This window comes from Amblyomma maculatum, unplaced genomic scaffold (genome assembly GCF_055883805.1).
Source record: "Amblyomma maculatum isolate TAMU_Amacu unplaced genomic scaffold, ASM5588380v1 scaffold_24, whole genome shotgun sequence".
Taxonomy (NCBI): Eukaryota; Metazoa; Arthropoda; class Arachnida; order Ixodida; family Ixodidae; genus Amblyomma; species Amblyomma maculatum.
Window position 1 is genome coordinate 2,188,170 of NW_028146749.1, and position 10,006 is coordinate 2,198,175.

Below are 10,006 nucleotides of genomic sequence, written 5' to 3' on the forward strand. Positions count from 1 at the left end.
AACGCGCTTCAACCCTCGGCATAATTTAGCGGAGGGGGCGATGATGATGATAATGACGCACTCACAATCGTATCTAAAATTGTTGCAAATGAAACTATACAGTTTCACTTAAACAAAGGAGGTGGTGACGCATAAACTACAAGCGCGAATTTTAATTATCTTAAGGTTTCCTTTTACTGAATTAATTTTTGTTGGTATTGGACGTTTTCGCCACCTGCAGCGCTGTCATGGCGCTGTCACTAAAGCCCATCTAGTAGGGTCCCTAGGGGCATAGAGTTCCTTACACTAACTAGAGGGAAAGCTGAGGGCGCTGCACTTCAGCCACCATGGGCGCGCTAAGAATCATGGGCCGGTGAGCTACTTGTTGCGGGACAGTCGGTTTTTCTCGGGTGCGCGGAGTGGCGTTACTGTGGTATCCCTCACGCACACACTGTCACACGGAGCTGTTTTTCGCATGGAGGAAGGAATTCCTGCATGGTTTTTCGGGACGTGCTGCTTGATAGAAAAGAGGAGGGTGGATCCGTGTTGGAAACACCTTAATTGTGGCATTGTGGTTAAAAGAAAGAAAGCGGACGCTAAGCGCATGTCCTCGATTTGTTTCTGAACGATTTGCATGCATCATGGTCGTATTTTACGCATGAATAAAGGCGTATATTTTTTATCATAGGTCTGGAGTAGCCGAAGGTTTTCTCGGCAAACGGGTGTTTGTACTACGCACGCTGTGGCCTGCAAGAGCGACAAAACGCGTCAGTTCGTCCAGGTTCGTCCAAGTGAAGCGATTTGACCTGTTTTACTCCCCATCGCAGCTGATAGCGGACGCGGCACCTACGCAAACCTTTGCTTGTTTTCGCTAGCACTTTGTTCATTTTTCAATATAGGCGCCGAGTAAGCACTCCAATTTGTAGTGTGACATATGCGCCAAAGGCCCATCTGTCTTAAAGGTGCCCTTCTGGATAGTTAAAACTTTACTTTCATCCAACTAGCCGCCCGCTTTTTTTTTCTATACATAATTGAAACTTGCGAACGCGAATTTGACATCAAGCCTGGCTGGGCTTACCTGCCGAATGACCAATTCACCGCTGCGTACTATTGCTCGATTCGATAAAATCCGAGCGCTTGCTTGAATTCGGCGACACCGATAAAATTCCTGTTGCGCATGAACAAGCTGAGGCAGCGCACGCAAAGTGGTGCTCGTCGTGCATTCAAACCCCAATTTTCCTAACTTCTTAATCGTGGTAACCTTGGTATTCGTATGCACATTTAGGCCTTTACCATCTCTTTTTCAATATTTTGCATGTTTCGCGCACTGTTACGTTTATTCCTATGCATAGCTGTTTTAATATTGCCTACAGTCGTTTGCTTCATCCTTGAATTTAGACGGCTTGTGGGCTATACGACCTCTAAGAATGCTTGATCAGGCACTGATTCCCGCTCTCTTTGGCCTACTGAGGCAAAGGCTGATGCCAATAAGGCTTTTGCCAATGCCCCAGCGTTTCCCAGGGGGAACCACGAGGAGGCGAGAGCGGCGGGGCACAGCTACGACCCCAGGGCTCGACTTCTCCTGCCCTTCCCCCCAAAAGTTTTTTGCTGTGACCTGAGTGGCCACTTCTAGGTGAGTGTCAAGGCAAAAACGTTAAAACACGGGCACGCTGTCATGCAGCAGAAACACTTCACACACTCACTTCACTTTGAACGAACACCACACACATTCCACTCTTGTAACTTTGCACTGTCGGTGCACAACCCGCAGATGTCACAAGCAGGGACCACTCCACAGCGTCTACTCGGAGCCCACATGAGTGGCTTCAGTGTTTACAGGGACCACTTCACAGCATCCACTATTGCGTACACACAAGTAGCTAAGCATAAATGCCAGTTGTCAGTTTTTACATCCATTCTCTTAGTACACAGTATGCACAAGTGTGTGGGCATAAATGCCAGTTGTCAGTTTTGCATCCACTCTCTCAGTATACACAAGTGCCTGGGCAGAAATGCCAGTTGTCAGTTTTAACATTCACTGTCTCAATCCACACAAGTGCCTTGGCAGAAATGCCAGTTGTCAGTTTTAACATTCATTCTCTCAGTCCACACAGATGCCTGGCCAGAAGTGCCATTTGTCAGTTTTAGCATTCACTCTTTCAATCCACATGCGTGCCTGGGCAGAAATGCTAGCTGGCAGTTGTTCACTAAGCAAAAATGATGTGCTTAAAAAAGTGATTCCCTAACCTAAAAGCTGGTCCTTTAAGGATGAATGCTGCACACTGTAATAGTTAACGTGTTGAACGTAAATCGTTGAAGAAAATTTAAAAAAAAAGCACTTTTGCAGAAAGGGCATGGGCAAACTGTTCACTGGTGTGCAAAAAGCACACGTTTTGTGAACTGATGCCTGACATAAGCACCACGGTTTTTCTCGGTGACACGGCGGGCAATCTCTCGGAGCCGTAATCGAATGTACTTTTTTTGCACCACTCGTGTCAGGGTGATGACATGGTGTGGATCTTCAGTGTAGTGTGCACATTCCTCCAGTATGGCTTTGTGTTGCTGCACAAATTCTCTAAACGCTTTTAGTGTGAGTTCAGTCACATTATGCTTTTCAACAGCTGGTGTTTGCTGGAGCATTCTTTCAGCAGCATGCATTGCAGCGTGGACAAAGCGTGATGGCTCAATGAGGCCGCCCTGGTTCTTAATCAATGTTAACAGACTACTTATGCTGTCGGACACAAGGAGAGCAGCACATTCAGCGCAATGAAGGGTGCTGCTAATTGCCCTGACGACGTAGCCACCTATATACTCAACCACTTTGCTTTTGAATTCGCTTAGAGCAAAGTAGTCGTGGTCAAGCAGCAACTGTGGCAGTGTAGATGTTGGCAGTTGAAATCCATAGCAGCTGTCTTCCATGCAGGGCCTGATCTGCTGTCGCTGGCTCCTGGATAAGGAAATGCCTTCCAGCTCTGTGGAGACGTTGCAGTTCCTTGAAGCAACCACAGCTGCATGCACAATAGTGCTTCGGTAGGCATGCCGGAACTGGGCAGGCGACGGATTGTTGTTCCAGCCACCGCGCTGCCTGATGCAGCTGAAATACATCTCCAGGGGATCCTGTGTGAGCCTCCTCGTGCAAATGTACCTGCAAGCAACACGGTGGATGGTATGTGTGAGGAGCGCAGTGGTTTTGTGAATTTATTTATGAGCTCATGTGTCCCTTTTTGAACTCCCAATATTGTTCTGTTGGCTAATCTTTTTCTATCCTTTCAGCTTTCCTCTGTTGGGTACCAATGTGTACCTGTAATTGGTATCTGTCCCCTTCCTCTTTATTGCTTTCTCGGTATTTCTGTATGTGTGGGAGACAAGTTGTGACTGATGTTGGGCTGCTCCAGGGCTGCTTAGGGCTGCTCCCCTAACTTGAGAGCAGATAATACGAAACATTAACAAAAAATCAGTGTGGTTCTCATATCCACACATTGTCTTGTGCAGCACTCTCCTCTAGGGGTTGCCAGGTGATAACAGCGGCCTGTTACTATGAGCATTGTTTTCCAGCACACACTGTTCTGCAACAATGTGCCATTTGAAACAGCTTTCAGTGTGGTGTCCCTACACTCTCCTAGTAGTTTGAAAGTTGCAAGTAATTTGACTTCTACGCATGGGACCGCATATTGTGTAAAGGCGAACCCCCCCCCCGAATCATGATAAAAAAATGTGGCTTTCGGTAAAGTGTATGCATTGTGTGCATAGTCATGACAGTAACTGAACAGTGAAGGCATGGCACGGTATCCTTAAGCTCTTTATTTGGATTGCAGATACTGGTTCATTGCTTGCTTTCTGGATGCATGGTAGAAGGATTATTTTCAGGTGTAGGCAGATTAAAGGGAGCATAAAAAACATTCACTCATAGAGTGACTCAGTGAAGGTGGCAGAGGAACGGGTAGCTTTGCCTACAGCTTTTATGCTCCGCTGCCCACGTTCGTTAGGATCATTTGATGCCGCAATTTCAAGTGTTGCTGGGCACGTATGCTGTGCCACATGCCTGCTGCCATGGAGAGGAGGGGTAGTCCAGGGAGCCTCCATATGGACACCATTCTTAGGGTGTTGCAAAGGAAAGACACAGTATCTGTCACATTTCCTGGTGAACACCTGAACCACATTGTAACAGAAAGAAGAAGGGAGTTAAAGGAGGAAGAAAAAGAGCTGCCATAGTAGATGGCTCTGCAATGACATCAGACACCTACAGATCTTTACAACCTGCAGTGACATCACATCATCAGTAACCGCATTCGAACTAGGGAGCCTCCATAGGAACACTATTCTTAAGGTGGTGCCAATTCAAACATGAGTGGCATGAGTGGATGACAGGTTAGAGTGAAGTGGAAATCTTGGCGAGTTGGTACGGAATGATGTGGTCCCAGCGCACGTGAATGGGACAAAAGACAGTGGTTCCACACACATGCAACCTTTGTCTTTTGTCCCATATGTGTGCGCTGTGACCAAATGCACCAGATTTGGTGGGCCAGGCACATTACATAAGCAGTGGTTGTTAAATTTAGCTGGCTGCCGCTATTTTCTACAGCCCTTTGATATTGAAGCTCTTTCTTTTCTTCTTTCAATGCCTCCTTCATTCTTTTATGGCATGGTTCACGTGTCCACCGAGAAGTGTGACATGGACTGCACCTTTCCTTTCTTCTAGACCATTTTTAATTTTTGCTTATAAAAGAAACTGCAACAGTTTACTACAGTGGCTATGTTATTATTCATTACAGCATTAAAGAAATCACTGAAATAAACAATTTGAAACCAGCCGTGTGTCTTATATCAACAATTCAACATCCGGTACAGCTGTGTTGAATCCCTCTAGTTCTTTTTCTGTAGCAACCAGATGTGTAATGAAGTTTAGGATATTGCCGTTATCAATGAAAGTATGAAAATTCTGTGGTAAAATAAATAGTTCTCATTTTTTTGTGTGACATCATTAAGTACAGAATAGAAGATTTGATCTACTATGGGAAAATTTCTGCCCACTGAGTATGCGCCGAGAAAAATGAGAAGTTGAATTTCTTGCATAAAAGAATGTCAAAAGTACTGGTGAGCACTGCATACATTAGATTGCCACCATTGCAGAGGCTAAGTAAACATTTATTGTGCTGTGCTGATTCTCCTATTATTGAGTTTGCTCTGTCTGTACAGCACTAACAGTATTAGGAATCACATTTAGCACTGTTTATCTCTGCTTGGTGCATGTGATAAAGCAAGAGGCAAAGATTGCAAGCATAGACATGTGCACCAGGAGCGGCTGCCCCCTAATCCTCTAAGGTGGTTGCCAGATCTGCTCTGTACGTTTATTATCTCGGACCTCTGTCATCATTTGGAGAGTTATTGGCCGTGCAAGTTTTTTGTCGATGCTTACAGCAGAGGACCCGTGATGTGTTTCAAGAACTGCTTACTTGCCACCCTTGCCTCTGGAAAGCCAAGGACTCAAGAAACTGTTTCAGGAAGCGTTTCGTTGCATCATTTTTAGTTCTGCATCATTATCATCAGCCGGGCTATACCCACTGCAGGGCGAACTCCTCTTCCATATTCCTCCAATTTACCCGGTGTACTACCATTAATGTCATCTATCTTCTGCATCCATGGCAAAAGGTGCTTTGTTTTTTATACATGTTTAAGTGCTTGTTGTATTCCATCACTATAAGATAAATGTCAAGAAGAAGAATCAAGAAGAAATGGGCATGGGCAGGACATGTAGTGTGAAGAGAGGATAACCAATGGTCGCTTAGGGTAACAAACAGGGTACCCAGAGAAGGAAAGCGCAGCAGGGGGCGGCAGAAAGGTAGGTGGACGGATGAGTTTAAGAAGTTAGGAGGCGTCAAGTGGATGCAGCTAGCGCAGGACTGGGTAAATTGGAGGAATATGGGAGAGGCCTTCGCCCTGCAGTGGGTATAGTCAGGCTGATGATGATGAAGATAAATGTTTTGTAACCAGTCTTCATCTTTGCGCTGCATTTTGGTTTCAACTAAGTGCGAGGGGCACTGTGTTGAAACTTGGCTCGCCCTAATGCTGAACCCTGCGCACCCCTATGGCTGCATACAATTGGCGGCATGAATTTAGATATATCATTACTTAAGTTATGCAAAAGCCTAAAAATGTTTTTACAACCAAAGCACGGCATCAGGTTTTGTGCCCTTTTACTGGATAGAGGAAGCGTATTTGAAGCAACACCGTCTCCAGCTTGATTTGCAGCTTTGGCGTGAAAAATTTTGCTAACTCTTATCTACTTTTATCTAACTTACCACAGCAGTGAAACGCATACCAGTACACTCATTTTGGCCATTACAGCACTCCTGTGTGTTTGGAGGCAAACCTTGCTGCATACTATATTTGCAGTGTGAAAAAGCATGTCGGTGTAACTATAACCTGCCTTGTTTCTTTATGTACTTGTACTCATTTGCTTGCAATTGTACTCATTTGCTTAAATAGAGCTCGAACTGAATACGGGATGGGTTCAAGAAATTAAGTTGAAATTGTTTATTATTTTGTATGAATGAAGGTCACTAATGAAGCATAAACCAACTAGACGAACAATATACTGCATAAAGGATTCTATAAGTGCTATGAAAAAGGTCAGGTTATGGCATTTAGCAGTAATCACTTTTTTTTAATGTTTCTTTTTGTGATTTGTCAGTGCATGTGAAGCGTTAACATTGAGTGTTGCCCTATTTCCCACTCCATGGTGAAGACTTTCGTCTCTGCTAAAGGGAAAAGGGCTGGTGTGCTTGTGTCTTAATTTGTCTTTTAGCCCTGCCGTCTCAATAGCTGTAGTTGGAATAATCAAGCAATATATACGCGCTGCTTGTTCACTGCCAGAATCACACACACAGTGTTGAGTATCCTAGTGTAGGCTATTTCTTGGTCTTTTCTATTAATTATTACGAGTATCACATCATAACACCAGTGTTAACAATCTAGTTGCTGACAATTATATGAAACACAAAAAATGAGCATGCCAAAATGCACAAAAACTCAATGTGCGCACATGACATTTTGCGTCATGAACTGAGTTAATGTTGTCAGTGAACTGTTTAGGGATATGCAGCATGTGACTGTAGCATAGATGCGCACTCACCTGCATAGTTCAGCATCAAAGAGTGTCTTTGCCAGCTGTGACACACTCTTCAGCGTGAATGCTAGTGCAATCACAGACATGCGCCTGCCGTCTTGAGCTACCGGTGTTCCATCTGGTAGCCGAAGGTCCATTAGTTGCTTCCCTGCAACCTCCATCACCTCTCCTTGATACTGGAGTGTTGACGGCCGCAGTGGTGCCTTGAACCCTTTGGCTGTTGGGTTGCAGGAGTTTAAGTGGTCAAATGTCCTGAAAGATAATGCTAAATGGTTAGCTTTCTGCATATTCTTGTACACCAGTGCAAGCTGAATGAATTATTCATGTTCGTAAAGCATAATATGATATATGAATTTTTATTTTCATATGCTATGATAGGCATCTCATTTTCTAAGAATTTATGTATAAGCAAGACCTAAGTTCTGCTTAAATATTTGCACATTACTGCCATTAACCTTATACAGGCATATTCTCAATGTCTCAGTGACACAAGGTTTGTGGAGTGCTGTCACCAGAGGTGCATCACCCAGAAACTGGTGCCTTTGTAGATGACGGCACCTGCGGCATCATGTCATAGGCATTCAGTCCTTGTGCAGGCGGCCCAAAAGAGGGTTTTCTGAAGTGAGCATAGTTGAGATATGTCTAGTTTCAGGCACATATCCTTTAATGATACCTGTGCAAATGTAAACTGTGCACATGCATGTATTTTATACATTGTTATATTACAAACATTACCCTTTACAGGCTTATACTATAGGCCCGAGCTCAATAGGATATTGCTTGTACATGTAAATAGGTCATTAAGAGATACCCCAAAGCTAGCCATAGGGGTTTTGAACAACAGAAAGCTATTTACAGGGTATCTGCCAGTTGCCTGGCTGTGTAAGCATTTTCGTCTGAACGTTTCGTCTGCACAATTTGTTAGCCAAAAAACAAGCGCTTACTATAAATAGACAAGGTGGGCTAAAGGCAAGGTGTTCACTATGTTGAGACATCGGAGCTGTAATAGCGCACTGTCATGCCAATAGTGCCTTGCCCACACAAATACAAATGAAGGACTTGTGCAGAGAACAGGCTTCATCTCTGACTGTAACTGGAGTTAGTTGCTGCTTACTACTTCTTAAGGTTGCCATTTAGTGTGAAATCATTACACCATAAAATTTTGTTGGTCGTTTTCTTATTTTACTGTGGCTTGTTTTTCCTTGAATTGCTATTTTTAGATCCTGATTATTTTCATTTCAGCCGCTTCCTTAATCATCACAATCTGTGGATACAGGCAGAGAAATTTAAACATGTTCAGCATTGCTAGACCTGTCCGAGTTGTGACCCTTGTAGCATTAAGAATTAGCCTTAAGGTAAATAAAACATTGTCTTATTGATTTATGTCTCCTTGTTTAAAGTGGGACAGTTAGAGGTTTTGCATACCTTATGTCCTGAAAATTGTTTTTGCGTTAACCTAACCATATGCCATTGTTTACAGTACCTTACAAAATACATGCAAAGCAACCTATCGTAGGTCTTACCGATCAACCATGGCAATAAACTTGGCTGTTCCACTGCAGTCTTCAAAGTCTGGGAGTTGCAGCCGTGAGGCAAACTCTAGGGCCTTGCTGACAGAGCTGCTGAATACCTGTGCGGCTAGCTTAACTTTCATCACCTATTAAAGGAAGAAAAAAGCAGGATATTAAACTTCTGCTGGCGACCTTACAGAGGTTACCTCACCTGTCGATAGTACTCAATGTGGGCTCTTGAAAGTTTGTTGGCTGCACGTAGCCCTTCCTTATCCTGCAGCTCATGGAGGCGCACAATGTGTTCCCACCGGACAGTCTGTGAAGTAAAGGGGCACAGGATTTTGGGTTAATTGCAAAGCCATCTTAACTGCCTTGGCATTTACAGTTTCTTGAACACTAAACAGCTTGTTTGCCTTTCTTTAGTTTCTGCAGTGTTAAAATGACATCCATGTCGTTTTACTTCTGCAGTATCCTAAGGTAATATTCACCGCAAAGCACAGTTGAAATCTTGACTAATCTTCTACCACCGTATAATTTTTCATTACTGAGTTAAGCATATCATGCTGCAGTGGCTCGGGGGTTTCAGTGCTTAATCACTGAGTTGGGCGGCCAGTGACTGACCCCAGTTATTGTGGTCATGTTTTGGTGGAGGTGAAATGCAAGACAGCCTTGTGCTGTGCATTGTTGGTGCATAATAAATAAATCTATCTGGTCGAAATTATCTGGAACTCTGCTACACTGGCTTCACTTTGGGACATTAAGCACCATAAAGCATGAGTTAAGCGGCAGAGTGAAGGATATCCTTGAACAGGGAGAGTTGAGTAGAAAAACATTGCATGAATGATTTCGTTAAAGGAGCACAGCAGTATAATTGCACTTGCCTTATGCTATTGCTTTCCGCATAGTTATGTTGAGGAGGTTACTTTCACTGCAGACCAGGTTATAAGCTAGATGGGAGCAAATTTTCAAATGCTAGTACATTTGCTGAAGGCCATCTTTTTTTCTGTAAACGTCTTGTCGTGGTAGCTCAGTGGTTAGGGTGCACGACTACCCAATGATGTGAGATTGACTCCTGGTGGTGGTGGCAGCTTTTCGATGGGGGCGAAAAGATAGGCGCCAGTGTGCGATTACAGTCTGTGCATGTTAAAGAACCCAGATGGTCAATATTTCTGGAGCCCCCTTATTTCATCTTTCATAGCTTCATTTGCTTTGGGATGTTAAACCCTATAAACCAACAAATCATTTTTAAACAAGATGCAATACTACTATCAACTACAACTTTTGGTCCAAATATAATTTTGTTACAGATGAATGCCTGTCGGCAAAACAGTTGTACCTATCTTCCCTTAGGCCGTTCATTATTATGAAAAGTGATTACAGTGAGCACAGC

The 10,006-nt window shown here is 43.8% G+C and overlaps 1 long non-coding RNA gene across 1 annotated transcript; it reads left to right on the forward strand.

Annotated features, from left to right (window-relative positions):
* The first annotated feature begins 278 nt into the window (after positions 1 to 278).
* Positions 279 to 7,221, forward strand: LOC146170993 (uncharacterized). Its single transcript, XR_014703001.1, has 3 exons — positions 279 to 1,612; positions 2,903 to 3,145; positions 5,238 to 7,221. It is a non-coding gene; the product is annotated as an uncharacterized LOC146170993 (long non-coding RNA).
* Positions 7,222 to 10,006: the final 2,785 nt, after the last annotated feature.